This window comes from Gossypium hirsutum, chromosome A11 (assembly GCF_007990345.1).
Source record: "Gossypium hirsutum isolate 1008001.06 chromosome A11, Gossypium_hirsutum_v2.1, whole genome shotgun sequence".
NCBI classification, from domain to species: domain Eukaryota; kingdom Viridiplantae; phylum Streptophyta; class Magnoliopsida; order Malvales; family Malvaceae; genus Gossypium; species Gossypium hirsutum.
The window spans coordinates 96315970-96331350 of NC_053434.1; the positions used below are offsets into that span (position 1 = coordinate 96315970).

Here is a 15381-nt window from a genome sequence, read left to right on the forward strand (position 1 = left end):
GGAATGGTCAGTGTAAACAACAACTTTAGAAAATATGAGATATGATCGAAATTTATCAAATGCAAAAACCATATCTAGCAATTATTTTTCCGTAGTAGTATAATTCTCTTGTGCAATTGTCAAAGTTTTGCTAGCATAATAGATAGGTTGAAAATGCTTGTCTCTTCGCCGTCCCAATACTGCACCTATTGCAAAATCACTCGCATCACACATTAATTCAAATGGTAAGTTCCAATCAGGCGCAATTATGATTGGAGCATTAATAAATTTATCCTTTAAAGTATGAAATGCTTCTAAACACTTCTGACTGAAATTAAAAGGTATATCTTTTTCTAGCAATTTAGTCAAAGGCTTAGCTATTTTAGAAAAATCCTTAATAAATCTTCTATAAAAACCAGCATGTCCTAAAAACCTTTTAATAGCCTTAACTGAACTAGAAGGGGGTAAGTTTTCGATTGTTTCTATTTTAGATTTGTCCACTTCAATCCCTTTACTAGAAATTTTATGTCCTAATATGATACCTTCTTGAACCATGAAGTGACACTTCTCCCAATTAAGCACAAGGTTTGTTTCGTCACATCTTATTAAAACTTGTTTTAAATTTTTGAGGTAGAGATGGAAAGAGTTATCGAATACTGAGAAATCATCCATAAATACCTCCATGATATCTTCCACGAGTTCATCAAAGATGGCCATCATACAGCGCTGAAAAGTGGCAAGAGCATTACATAATCTGAAAGGCATTCTACGATAAGCGAACATACCATATGGGCATGTGAATGTTGTCTTTTCTTGATCTTCAGGAGCTATTGGGATTTGGAAGTAGCCAGAGAGTTCGTCTAAAAAGTAGTAGTACATGTGCCCGGATAATCTTTCCAACATTTGGTTAATGAATGGCAAGGGAAAGTGATATTTTCTTGTGGCATCGTTCAGTTTCCTATAGTCAATTCAAACTCTCCATCATGTGATTGTACTTGTTGGGATTAATTCATTCTTCTCATTGGTCACAACTGTTATGCCTCTTTTCTTAGGGATAACCTACACTAGACTTACCCAAGAACTGTCAGAAATAGGATAAATAATTCCAGCATCTAGAAGTTTAATTACCTCGGCTTTAACAACTTGCTTCATGTTGGGGTTCAGTCGTCTTTGAGCTTGCACACACGGTTTGTATTCATCTTCCATCAAAATTTTGTGGGTGCAAAAAGAAGGTCTGATTCCTTTAATGTCATAAATTTTCCAAGCTATGGCCTTTTTATGTTCTCTTGATACTTGGATTAATTCCTATTTCTCCTTCGGTTGCAAGTTAGAAGCAAAAATAACTGGTAATGTAGAATTATTTCCAAGGAATGCGTATTCCAAGTGGTTTGGTAATTGTCTAAGTTCCAGTTTGGGAGGCTCTTCGATAGAGGGTTTTTGCTTAATTTCATCATTTATCTTAATTCCCTCATATTCTACTTGTCTTGAAGAATGTTCATTAGGTTCATCATCTACCTCCTCTTTTTGAGCTAAATACAGTTTTGTCGTGTCCTTCTGTATAATTTCCTGAAAAGAGTCTTGAGTAGTATGATCAATAGAGTCAATAAAATAACATGAATCATCATGTTCTCTAGAAAATCTCATAGCATCATAAATTTTAAAGATAATCTCCTCGTCACCTACTCTAAGTATCAATTTACCGTCACCCAAATCAATTATAGCAGTGGCTAAAAATGGGAGCCCTAAGATTAAAGGCACTTCCACATCTTCGTCCATGTCAAGCACAACAAAGTCAATAGGGAATATGAATTTATCTACTTTCACAAGTACGTCTTTTATAATACCCCTAGGATATTTAACAGATCTATCGGCTAGTTGAATACTCATCCTAGTGGGTTTAGGTTCCCCAAGAGCAAGTTGTTTGAACATTTTATATGGCATCAAATTAATGCTAGCGCCTTAATTAGCTAGTGCTTTCTCAACATTCAGACTACCGATTAAGCAAGGGATAATAAAACTTCCTGGATCTTTCAGCTTGGTTGGCAGTTTGTTTTGGAGTTTGGCTGAGCACTCCTCGTTGAGTTCTACTATAGATAAGTCCTCGTACTTCCTTTTATTTGTTAGAAGCTCCTTCAAATATTTTACGTATGTAGGAATCTACAAGATCGCATCAACAAAAGGTAAGTTGACATGTAACTTCTTAAAAAGTTCAAGAAACTTACTGAATTGTGCATCAATGTGATCTTTTTTCAATTTTACTGGTACGAAACTAGTGGTTTATATTCCTTTGGCATTGGATTGTCACTATTTTTGGTTTTTTCTTCCCCCCTTTTGCTTATCACGGCTTCTTGTGTTAGCTTATTTTCAGATTCCATTAACACTTTCCCACTCCTTAGTGTAACTGCTTTTACTTGTTCTTTTGATTTGGTGTTACTAGGTAAACTTCCTAGTGGTCTTTCCAAGATTAGTTTGGACAACTGGCCTATCTGAGTTTTGAGCCCTTAGATCGATGCTTGTTGATTTTTAAGTGCTGTCTCGATATTCTAAAAACGAGTTTCTGACACCGATATGAACTTTGAGAGCATCTCTTCAAGGTTCAGCTTCTTTTCCTGTTGGTAAGGTGGTTGTTGGTAACCCAGAGGTGGTCTCTGGTTTCCTTGGCCTCCCCATGAGAAATTTGGGTGGTTTCTCCAACCTGAATTATAAGTGTTACTATATGGGTTATTTTGGGATCTACAATTATTGTTACCCATATAGTGAACTTTTTCCTCCTCGATGCTAGAGTTGAAGGGTTGATACTCTGTGCATGCTCCTCCTCCATTCATCTCGCACCTCATTACTGGATGTACCTGAGTAGAACCAAGTAAACCATCAATCTTTTTTTTTTTAAATTTCTACCTGGTTTGATAGCATGGTAACCGAATCGACGTTATAAACGCTTGTTGTTTTAGTTGGCTTAGTCCTCATGACATCCCACTCATAGTTATTCAGTGACATCTCCTCTATAAACTTATCAGCATCTTTAGGTGATTTATTATTGATTGTTCCGCCAGCAGCTGCGTCCACCATTTGCCGAGTCGAAGGATTCAGGCCATTATGGAATGTTTGAACCTAAAGCCAAAGCGGTAACCCATGGTGAGGGCACCTTCTCAAAAGGTCCTTGTATCTTTCCCACGCATCGTAGAGTGTTTTTAAATCCATCTGCACAAAAGAAGAGATATCATTACGTAATTTAGCCGTTTTAGCCGGCGAAAAATATTTTAATAGAAATTTTTCGGTCATTTATTCCCAAGTAGTGATTGACCCTAGTGGTAACGAGTTCAACCACTATTTAGCTTTGTTCCTCAATGAAAAGGGAAACAACCGAAGACTTATGGCATTATTAGAAATGCCATTGATTTTAAATGTATCGCATAGTTCCAAAAAGTTTGCTAAGTGAGCGTTGGGATCTTCGTCCTGCAAACCATCAAATTGAACAAACTATTGTATCATTTGAATTGTGTTAGGTTTCAGTTCAAAAGTATTTGCAGCTACAGTAGGTCTAACTATGCTTGATTCAGTTCCTATTAAAGAAGGTTTAGCATAATCATACATAGTGCATGGAGCAGGGTTTTGATTAACCGTAATTGCAGGAGGAGGTAGCTGCTGATTGTCTTGGTTTTCAGCCATCTATTCGGTAGGGGGTTGAGTATCGTCCTCTTGGTTTTCAGCCATCTATTCGGTAGGGGCTTGAGTATCGTCCTTTTACTTGTTCTATGTGTATCTTAAGCTTTGCCTTATTTCTCTTTGGTTTCTGCGAACTATGCGATCGATTTCTTCGTCAAAAAGTAGTGGTCCTAATAGGTTTCTTCTAGTCATAAACTATAAAAACCTGCTAAGAGAAAAAAAAGTAAATTAATAAATAAAAATTAAAATTAAAATTAACTTGCAAGAAAAATAAATGGCTAAAGTAATAAAATTGAGTGTTCCTAATATCTTAATTCCCCAGCAACGGCGCCAAAAACTTGATCGCGTTTATTTCGTGATAGGTTTTAAATATTTATAATTAATCATTCTTGAAACTAACTATTATCGCGATGTAGGCAAGTGTACCTATCAAACAGTAGTATAGCTTTAGCAAGGCCGGATTGTCGAACCCAAAGGAACTAAAAGTACTAGTAATGACTGTCTTTTTATTATCTAGCCTAACAGTAAGGAGGTTTTGTTTAACTAACTAATTATCTAAACTAAGAGTTCACAGAAAGTAAAATTGGGGGATTACTTTTGGAAAACAACTGAATTAAGGCAATAGCTAAGGAAAAATCCACTAGAGTTTACTTGTTATTCTGGCTCCGAATCAAACGATTTATTCATTTAACTTGTTCCGTAAAGATCCATAAGTTATGTTATTATACCTATTCAAGACTAATAATGTCTAATCCCTAGGTTGAATAATTGAGACCTTTCTCTAATTAACACCCTAGGGTGGCATTAACTCGATCTATGGATCCCCTTTTTAGGTTTCACCCTAATCCGACAAAATCTTGACACCCTATCTTTAAGTGCGCAATCAACTCCACTTAACTATGACAAAGGTACTCTTAGACAGGGTCTATTCCTCCTCTGAATAAGAGCTTATCTTGAATCAGTATCTTGGGATATCAAAACAAGAATTAAGAACACATAATTAAGAACAAGTTAAATATTTATCATACAATTCAGAAAATAATAACAAGATTCATCTTAGGTTTCATTCCCCTTAGGTATCTAGGGGATTTAGTTCATAACTAAAAGGGAAAACATCTCAAAAGAATAATGAATACAAAACATAAAGAAAACCCAAAACTCTTGAAGGGAAATTGAGGGGAGATCTTTAGTCTTGACGATGAATCTGGCTTCTGAGATAGATCAATTGGCTTCCTTCGAGTAATTCCTTCCTTCCTCCCTCTATTTCCATTTTATTCCTCCTCTAGGGTGTATTTATAGGCTTTGGAATGCCTACGAGCCCTCAAAAGTGGCCTTTTTCGAATTGGACTTAACTTGTGCTCGGTAGGGACAGGCCCGTGTACGATTACTTCAGGCCGTGTTCGAGCTGTTAGAATGGCAAGGGCGTGTGTTCTACCCGTGTGAGTCGTGCTTTGAATTTTCCAAATTGTCACGGCCATGTGAGCTGCCCGTGTGAGGAAGTCTAGGTTGTTTTAATTTTGTACCCATTTCCTCCGTTTTTTGCCCGTTTCTCATTCCTTTCGCTCTCCTATGCTCTCCTAAGTATAAATAATGAAATTAAGACATTAGGAGCATCGAATTCACCAATTCTAAGGAAAAATAATCCATAAAATACGTTAAGCATGGGTTAAAAATATGTATAAATTACAGTTTATCAATGATCGTGAGACCCAGTCTCCGTAGCAGGTGAGACTGGCGACTCGCTTGTATCCAAATTAGGTAGATTTACAGATGATGAAGACCCCGTTCGAGCCCCTCTACCACGGCCTCTTATATCCCCTCTCGCGAGTACCTCGTGTACTCATCGTATATTACGAATATATCTGTATTAATCGTTTTATGCATTAGTTAAAGTTTTGATATTTATTAGCAGATATTTTATGCAAGGTAGCATTAGAAGTTCAGAATTTATTATCGCGAATTGCAGTTTTACTATGGTTTTCAGTTTACACTATCTAGAGTGTTTTCAGAACAATATATTACCTATTGGCTATTTCAAGCATGCTAGTAGTATTTTTAAACAAATCTAAATAGAATTTCGTAGAACTTACAGGATTGGCACTGGAGACTCACTTGGTGTACCACCTTCCACCAGTCAAGAACATTTCAACCTATTCAAAACCATTTCTTTAAAACCAAATTTAAAACCCAATCCACGGTCGAGTTTTGCAACCTGACTCTAATACCACTAAATATAACACCCCAAACCTGGCTTGGATGTTATGGCTAAATCTGGCGATGTCACATAGCAAAGTTTTTGAAAATGTGCTGATACCTTAAAACTGTTCCAGTTATTATCTTTTACTTAGTCTGAAAAAAGTGTATGACTTTATTAGCTTTAAACCATTTCTCTTACGTGGAAGCTTTTGAAACCAAATAGTTTCTGAAACTTTTTTTATTTACAGAAATTCTTAGTTTATTTTAGAAAACTGTACTTGTTGTGTTGCGGTTTATAAATCCAAAAGAAACAGTTCAAAAGTCATAAATTAAAGTCAAAGATCCGTAATGGCCTTAATTACATCAAAATTCCCCAAATACAAATTAAAACCAAGATAAGCACAAAATCATAAATTTATCGTGACGCAGAAGCAGTGGCCACCGTCGAGTCCTCCACTACATTGATCCGTCTATTACTGGGGATTACCTGAACAAGTTAAACAGAAGAGGGTGAGCTTTCAGAAACTCAGTGTGTAATCTCCCACAGAAATCACATAACAGAATACACATCAGATATCATAAGTAAACAATTCGACTGAAGCCCTTTATAGAATCAGTTAGGGCCTTAGCCCATTCAGATACAAAATCAGAACAAAACAGATTATCAGTATCCTACCCACCAGCCTCTACACACCAACTCCGTGCAACCCTACACACCATGTGGGGATAAAATCGACCTACCCATCCCAACACACCACGCTATACTGAATGCGACACATAATTAGAAAATTACAGCTGGCTGCCAGATATCAGGATTAAGAGCCTTTCAGAATACTTCCTTCAACATAACATCAACCCAACCCCAATGTAATGCAACATACATAAATGACATGCTAAAATGCAGTTTATCAGATTATTTAAAACAGTTCAGATTTACAGGCAAAGTATCACATGCTTAAATCGTACATCACATAATCAGATCACAAAATTAAGGTCTAAGTAATGCTTATCGACCCTACAATAGGTCACAGTCGACTTGGGTGACCATTGCAACCTTATAGAATTTTCTAGAAAAATGGGCTCACATGCCCATGTGGTCTGCCCGTGTGGGCCCATACGGCCCAAATTGGCCTTGATCGTGTAGATCACATGGCCTGGCCCAGAATTCCACACGCTCGTGTGGGCCCACAAACTCATGTCGCCCACATAGCCCAATTGGTCAAGCTCGTGTCTCACACACAGCTTCACCGGCCATCACACGGTCATGTCATGCACCCGTCTCTTGTGCGCACGACCTGGCTCGTCGATCACACGCCCGTGTACTGCCACACGGCCTACCATACGATGACCATATACCTGTGTGGCGTCGATAAAATCATTTTTTGACTTTCATCGATTCTTATTTTCTATGTTTTTGGGTACACACCTTAATACGTTTGAAGCTAAACCGAACTCTGAGCACTCCAGAACCCAAATATTGACCAATCCAACATGACAATCAGTCCTACTTGTGGTTAACCAAATCTTGAAGCCAAAATACTTTTCTTGAAGCATTGAACACTTATCGCAAAGCTTCAAATCGATTCGCTATGAACCAGTAGGAAAAAAGCCTCGTTCCTTGTGATGTGCTACTGCTAACAACATCAAAAACCCCCAAATCACAGTTGGAAAAACGTAAGTTAAAGATAGCAAAACTCCTCTTACCTAAATAATATGGAACACCAAAATTCAAAATATCTTGATCGAGTAATGAGATTGATCGAAAATAGAAAGTAAAAGAGAGGAATTGACCAAGGACAGAAAATGAAGAAAAACAAGACTAACGACAGACTTTCGGTTTAACAAAGGGAGAGCCAAATTTTCCTAAAAGAGATAAAAAATAAAACAAAAATTAGGTTTGATAACTCCCCACTAACACATGACCCCTTATTCTCTCGAGCAAACTCTCTACTTCCTGAGTCCAACCTCGACACAACTCTCTACTAGAATTGAACATAAAAATATTGACATCCCAGGGAATCGAACACAAGACCCTCAGCAGACCAATACTCCACTTAACCACCAGACCAATAGGCCCATTCTGATATAATTCTACCCATATTTAAAAATAAGCCTAGGTTTGTGCAAGTGTACACAGTCGTTATCAACTAATAAGTAAGTATCGAGTTATCGTCTCCACAGGGATTGTATTTATGCTAAGTCACTTTAATTTGTAAAATTATATTAACAAAATGGTAAATAAAAACACAATATAATTGAGAAGTGAAGATTAAAACTAAATATATTAAACTAAATGCAATGATCCCTAATACAAATTATCCTAAATATGCAAACTATATGACTGAAATAGATTTTAGAAAAATTAAACACAATTTGCAACAATTATAACATAAATAAACTAGGACAATTACTTTAATTACACTCAATTTATTATCATCATGCTTAATAATATCCAAAAAAACATTCTATGGCAACTCAACTTTTCATGAGTTTGGAAACCACATTAGGTCCTTTCGAAATCCTTTACTTAGTAAATATACATTTTACTGGTCCTTATTTACTAAAGGTTTCTTAGCATTCGTGTGAGGTAACAGGGACATGTTAGGTTAGAAATAGTTTAATCACACAGATCTAAAAACTATGCAGATAACAGAGCTTGGTCAGATTTGTTATTCAACTTGAAATTTAATCGGGTTAGGATCTAAATTGAGCATGCACATTTCAATTATGTGTCCACTAGCCGTCATCTGGTTAGGATGGTTCAGCTAATTCAGGTGCATTTCACTCACGTATGAATGAAATACAGACTTGATTTTAATTGAAAACATGATCGATTGAGGCACAAATATTATAAGCATGAATAAAATAAATATTATTTAATCAAAGCAATCATCCTAGCTTAAATAAAATTAAGCTAACATTGTTGTAATTAAGAACAAAGAACATATAGCAAACATTTTCAAATTAATTCAAAGAAAGGTAAGATTAAACCCAAATCAAAGTGGTTATCACTGAAGATTCTGATCGACGAGGCTCCTTCACTCATTTGCTTTACTCTTTTGCTGACGGCACTCCAAGGTGGCTAACCAAGGGCTCTTTAAGAGGCTTAATTTTGAAAATCTCTATGAAGAGATGATGCTAAGCGTGGGAAATGGAAAGTTCCAAGAGAATTTAGAGAGAAGAGAGAATGATGAAGGATGAGGGATGATGGATTAAAGAATGAGGGGGTCTTATTTATAGGTGAAGAGAGGGGGGTAGTTTGCTAAAAATAGCGGTGTTTAATCTCTTCAAATCTCTTCAATGAGTGGCCGGCCATGCTTAGTGGCTTTTGAAATGGATTTTACTTGACTTTTAAGCAATTTAAAAGCCATGACAACTCAGGACTGAGGCCTGGTCAAATACAAATCTTCGGGCAAATCTCTAGTTTCTTCAACATTGCAAGGATCTTGTGTAATTTCACCAAAAAGTGGGTTATTGGATAGCCATGTGTAGCCAAATTTTGAGTTGACTTGGTCTTCAATTTGGACGATTTTTGTAATCCAGCAAAGCTATCAAACTTGTCCAAAATAAATCAATAAATTAAAGGACTAAAGAATAAAATTTGTCCAATTTAAATAATTAATTAAAACCCAAATTATTAATGAAATATTTTCAAATGAATTATTAAATATAATTTATATTTTCTTATTTAATTTAATCATGCATGGCCCACTTTATGTCTTAAAAATATAATATGTTCAAATTAATATAAAATAAGCCATTTATTGCATGAAAACTATATAATAAAGCATAAAATCACATTTTAATAATTTCTATGTCCTAATATCATATTTTCACATATTTCATTCATTTATTTAACAATTACTTAGTTTTAACAACGAATTTAAATAAAAAGGTGATAAATTACATAGGAAAAATCCTATATATTTCTCAGTTTACACACCTTCAAACTTAAATCATTGCTCATCTCACGTAATGTTTATGCACAACAAAATGTCTTGCTAAGGCAAAATTGCTAACTATGTAAGCAGCATCAATCTTTGTCCCATAATCATGCATTAATAACTTCATGTTCATCGATCTTCTTTATTAACAAGTAATTCATATGAGAACATTTTTAGGATTTTATACTAAGTTTCAAAATATGCCAACATGAATCATAGTTTGTATGTATGTCACAACCACAGAAAAATTCTTCATTCAACATAATTTCTTATCAACTAGGCAAACACTCATAAAGCTTATTTACGATATTCATATGTTGAACTTAGTACTTCCTCTCCACTAATGTAGGTGACACAAGCATCAAATCAATAGGCCCTTTACAAGGTTGTAATGGGGCTCGGTTAAAGGTAGGGATTTTAAGAAATGAGGCATTTCAATTTCAAAATCTTAACCTTTAATTTTGTCTTGGATTTCTCAAAATACAGCCTTTTTCTTTACGTGAACCTTTGGAACACCCCCAAACTTATTTTGAACTCATTCTCATACATTTTTCTTTTTGGAGATTGAGCAAACTTTTCTTCGCTCTTTCTTCGACTTTTTTTTTTAAGCATGGGCACATACATCGTTTTGAAAATTTCCTCAAATGTTTGATTACCAAGACAACTTTAGTTAAGATGGGTGTACAAAATTAGGATAGCTTAAAAAGATGGTAATGTGGCTTATAATATTGGTTCATTGCAATAAATAGGCCTTTAAGCTCAAAATTATAGTTTCAATGGTCTAATATCATAAGGTTGGCTCGAAAAGGCTCAAACAATCCAAAGAAATAATGCATATATTATTTTAGATTTTTATGTCTCCTAGAATTTTGCCTCAAAAAAGTTACTAAGTCAATTCTAAAGATATGAACCTTCATGCATGTCTAATCTCAAGGGAAACTAAGTTTTCCTGGCGAACATTACTAAGGCTAAGATCATACAAGCATTCCATTCTTCATGATAACATACGTTCACTTAGATAAAATCATCATTCATACCTGCATACAAACTATCTCATTAACAAAATGTCTTTAAACATTCATTTATTAAAACATACTTATAAAAGAAATTATTGAAACATGCTTGAAAAATTTTAATAATTTGAGCACTTTCATTTGCCTTCCCCCCCTTTAAAAAGAAGAAATGTCCTCATTGCAAGAACAAAGTAATGAATGAAAACTAAACACCAGGTAGGGTTGTAAAGAAAGAGAGGTGAGTCATTAAGACTGCTTAAATACTAAGTCTTTCCTAATAACCCAATCCTATACATGTTCATTCCCATTACCAGATTACTTAGTCTTTTTCTTTCTAAAGAAGTGTTCAGTTTATTCATGCTTACTATGTTTCATTCTGCATAAATTAAATCCTTTTTAGAAAAGAAATAAATTCCTAGAGACCTAAAAATAAACAAATAAATAACAAGACAAGAATCCCCGATTTTATTTTTCTGGCTATTCCCCTTGTCTTCTTTAGCTCCATCTCCGCTTGCATAATTAGTATCTTCCGGCCATGTCTCAAAGATAGCATCTGGGAATTCTGGAACAAAAGTATTAGAGATATTCTTAAAAGTATTTTGAATTGAGTCATCTCTAATTTTTGCATATTTCCAGTAAGTTTGTTGTTGATTGTGCATGAACTTGCACATATCCATCATAATTGACAAGTTTGATTTCTTTGAAGCACTTGCAGAAGTCGGCATAGGAGTTGTAAATTCAGGTTCAACATTTAGCTCGACTGGTTCTTCTTCTGGCTCAACCATTGGTTTAGGGGTTGCAGATCCTTCAACTGGTTTAGGACTGTTCGGTTCGTTATCAGATTCTTCTTCTTCAGTGTCTGTAATTGAATTAGCTTTAGTTTCAAGCTCATTGGTTGACTCCTCGGTATCTGGCTCAGTTGGCTCTTCTTACTCGCCTTGATTCAGCTCATGCACCTTCACTACTAACCTTTCAAGATCATGATTTGTAATGTGCCCTTGAACATATTTCCCCTTCAGATTTGCTTGTGTTTTAACCTAGGCCCTTAAGAAAAGTGAAGTGATTAATGATGGGAAATAAGCACTTCTTTTCTTATTTTTAGCACAATCATGAATCTCCTTGAGAATAATTCCAACATCAATGGACTTTTCTATCAAAATTGTGTATAACAAGAACATTCGTTCCATCGAGATGGTCGAACTATGTGAGATAGATATAAAACTATAGCAAACGAAATAAACCCATACCTTTGCTACTGGTTTTAGGTATTCACTTCTATAAGAATGGCTCCCAAACTTTCTTATAATCCATTGGGATCACAGATTTGTCACAACGTCAAGCACTTGTTGAAAAAAATCCCAATTGATATTGTTCATCATAGGGTAGTACTCATCTTCTTCAACATCAGGTAAATTAAACAAATCATTGATGGACTTAGAAGTAAGAGGTAACTTTTTCTTTCGAACGATGACCTCAGTAGCATCTTGCATAGTCAAACTAGCATACAATTCTCAAACTACTTCATCATCAGGAAGTGAGCGAGCATCAAAAAATCGTTCCTACTTTAGAGCGTTAATTTTCTTTCTAATCGGTATCATAACAACCATCAAATTATTACTCTTCAAGTTAAAACCTTTTTCCGGCATCATATGTTGATGCTTGAAGATTGAATCAAATCTCTTTCACTTCTTCATCGATCAAAATTAGGTTTTCAGGAGTAGTCTTTGAAGTTCTGGTTCTTTTGTGAGACATGGTAACTTTTCTTGAAAATTTGGAAAAGTTTCTGCACAAGGGGGAAAAGAGAAATCGGAAAGGTTGCTATGGGCTTGCTATGACGAAATTCTTATGATGACAAGGATGGTGCAACCACAATGATAGCATGTGACAGCAATAGCTGTGTGCAGCAGCGACGAAGGTGATGTGCGGCAGCAAAGTTGGTGCTTTGGCAATCTTCTTGCGGTGGTAATAGGTGATTTTGGCAAAAAAGAGAAGAGAACTAGGATTTGAGGCTAGCGGCACAAGAAGGAGATTTAGGGATTTTTAGGGTTAAACAAACTGCTTTGAAGGATATAAAAAATAGTAGAATGAAGAGGAGTTTGTATAGGGAAGAATTAGGGCAACATGTAGCAAAACTTTATCTACATTAGGGTTACTTGGGCGGCAAGTAATGGGAGTGGCGGCAAAGTATGGATTTTTTCCTCTTTTTTGCTATCTTGGGCCTCAAACTCAAACTGTATTTACAAACTTACTCAAGAAAAAAATTGATTAGTACTTGGGCCAAATTTGATCCCCTTTATTAACATAAGAATTTATAATTTAAACAAAACAAATGAAACTTAAAAATTTTAAATCTTAATTAGAAAATTTCTTCTTAACAAATTACATTAAATTAATTCCCAAGAAAGGTTGGAGGGGTCACAGTGGTCCCGCTTAAGTTCTAATCTCCTTACACAAATTAATTAAATGTAATAAGTTAAGAAAATAAGTTCTAGTTATTTATTTATTTACAAAACAAGTTCATGAAAAATCAAGGGTCTGTTAATTTGAACAAGAATTTAACTCGCTCAAATTCACCATCCCAGTAATGTTTGAGACATTGACTATTAACTTCAAAACGTACCTATGTAATTGACATATAATTCAATAGCTCCATAAGGATAAGCTCGATAGATGGTATAGGGTCATTTCCATCGGGATTTAAGCTTCCCAGGAAATAACTTCAACCTTGAATTAAACAACAAAACCTTCTGACTTTCTTTAAACTCGCGAAGTTGTATATGACTATTATGCCATCTCTTTGATCTTTCTTTACACATTTTGGCATTCTCATAGGAAAACAACCTTAGCTCTTCCAACTCATCAAGTTGTAACATCCTTCTCTCACTAGCTTGCTTAAGATCAAAATTCAACTACTTCAAAGCCCAGCAAGCTCTATTCTCCAACTCTAATGGCAAATTACATGCCTTTCCAAAGACTAACCGATAAGGAGTCATTCCTAATGGTGTCTTAAATGCTATTCGTAAGGCCCATAATATATCATCTAGCCTTCGAGACCAATCTTTTTTGCTAGGGCATACTACCCTTTCAAAGATACCTTTGACTTCATGGTTCACTCTTTTAACTTTCCCATTAGAGACTGGGGGTGATAGGCAGTAGCAATCTTGTGCTTCACATCATATATTTCAAGCAACCACTTAAGCCATCTGTTCACAAAGTGAGAACCTTCGTCACTAATAATAGCTCTTGGTGTTTCAAATCGTGTAACAACATGCTTATGTAAGAATTGCATGACTACCTTAGCATCATTAAGGTATGCTTCAGCTTTAACCCAGTTAGATACATAGTCCACAACAACTAAGATGTATTTGTTCCCACACGAAGAAAGAAACGGGCCTAAGAAGTCAATGCCCCATACATCGACTAATTCAATCTTCAAAATGTTTGTCAAGGGCATCCCATTCCTCCTTGATATATTTTTACTCCTTTGGCATTTATCACAATTCTTCACATAAGTATAAGCATCATTAAATAGTGTAGGCCACAAGAAACCTGCTTGCAAAATCTTTGTTGTAGTACGTGAACCACCAAAGTGTCCCCCCACTTGGAGATGAATGGCAATGATACAGGATCTCATCAATCTCACTTTCAGCTACACACTTTTGGATTATATTATCTGTACATCGTTTAAACAAAAATGGATCCTCCCAAAAATAACACCGACTATCATGAAGGATTTTTTTCCTTTATTGGTACATCATTTTTCGAGGAATTATTCCACATGCAAGATAATTGGAAAAATTAGCATACCAAGGTGATTCATGAATTCGAATTACCTCAAATAAGTGTTCATCTAGGAAATTCTCGTTGATAGGCACACATGATCGACTTACCTCATCTTTCTTCATCCTTGATAGATGATCAGCTATTTGATTTTCGACACATTTTCTGTCTTAGATCTCAAGGTCAAATTCTTGGAGTAAAAGTATCCAACGAATTAGCCTCATTTTTGCATCTTTCTTCATGAGCAAGTATTTAATGGCCACATGGTCAGTAAATACTGTAACTTCGATACCTATAAGATATGAGCAAAATTTGTTAAAAGCAAAAACTATAGCAAAGAGTTCCTTTTCAGTTACCGTATAATTGAGTTGGGCTCTCGTCAAAGTTCTACTTGCATATTAAATAGGGTGAAACACTTTGTTTCTTCTTTGACCCATCACAGCTTGGAAACACGAAAATATACACACTTTTTCATTCTCTTTTTAACTCAAATTCATACAATTCCAGTAAAATTATTTTTAAAAAATATATAATTATTATGAAATAATTATTCTAGACTTAAACTATTAATATAATTAATTTTAATTAATTTTATAATAAATTTTGATTATTTTTGATAGATTTGCATAAAGGGCGAAAAACGACTCGGCAGACACTACTAGAAGAGCAAAACCGAGTAATAATTTTAAAGCATCAAGGAGAATTAATTTTCAGCCTAAGACGGTCCAAAGTTTGTGTATTAATTCATAATATAATTAATTTTAATTTATATCCAATTTAATTTGGGTTAAATAAATTATTAT

At 35.1% G+C, this 15381-nt stretch overlaps 1 non-coding gene across 1 annotated transcript; it reads left to right on the forward strand.

The window, feature by feature from the left end:
* Window positions 1-3106: 3106 nt before the first annotated feature.
* Window positions 3107-3213, forward strand: LOC121210172 (small nucleolar RNA R71). Its single transcript, XR_005905300.1, has one exon. It is a non-coding gene; the product is annotated as a small nucleolar RNA R71 (small nucleolar RNA).
* Window positions 3214-15381: the final 12168 nt, after the last annotated feature.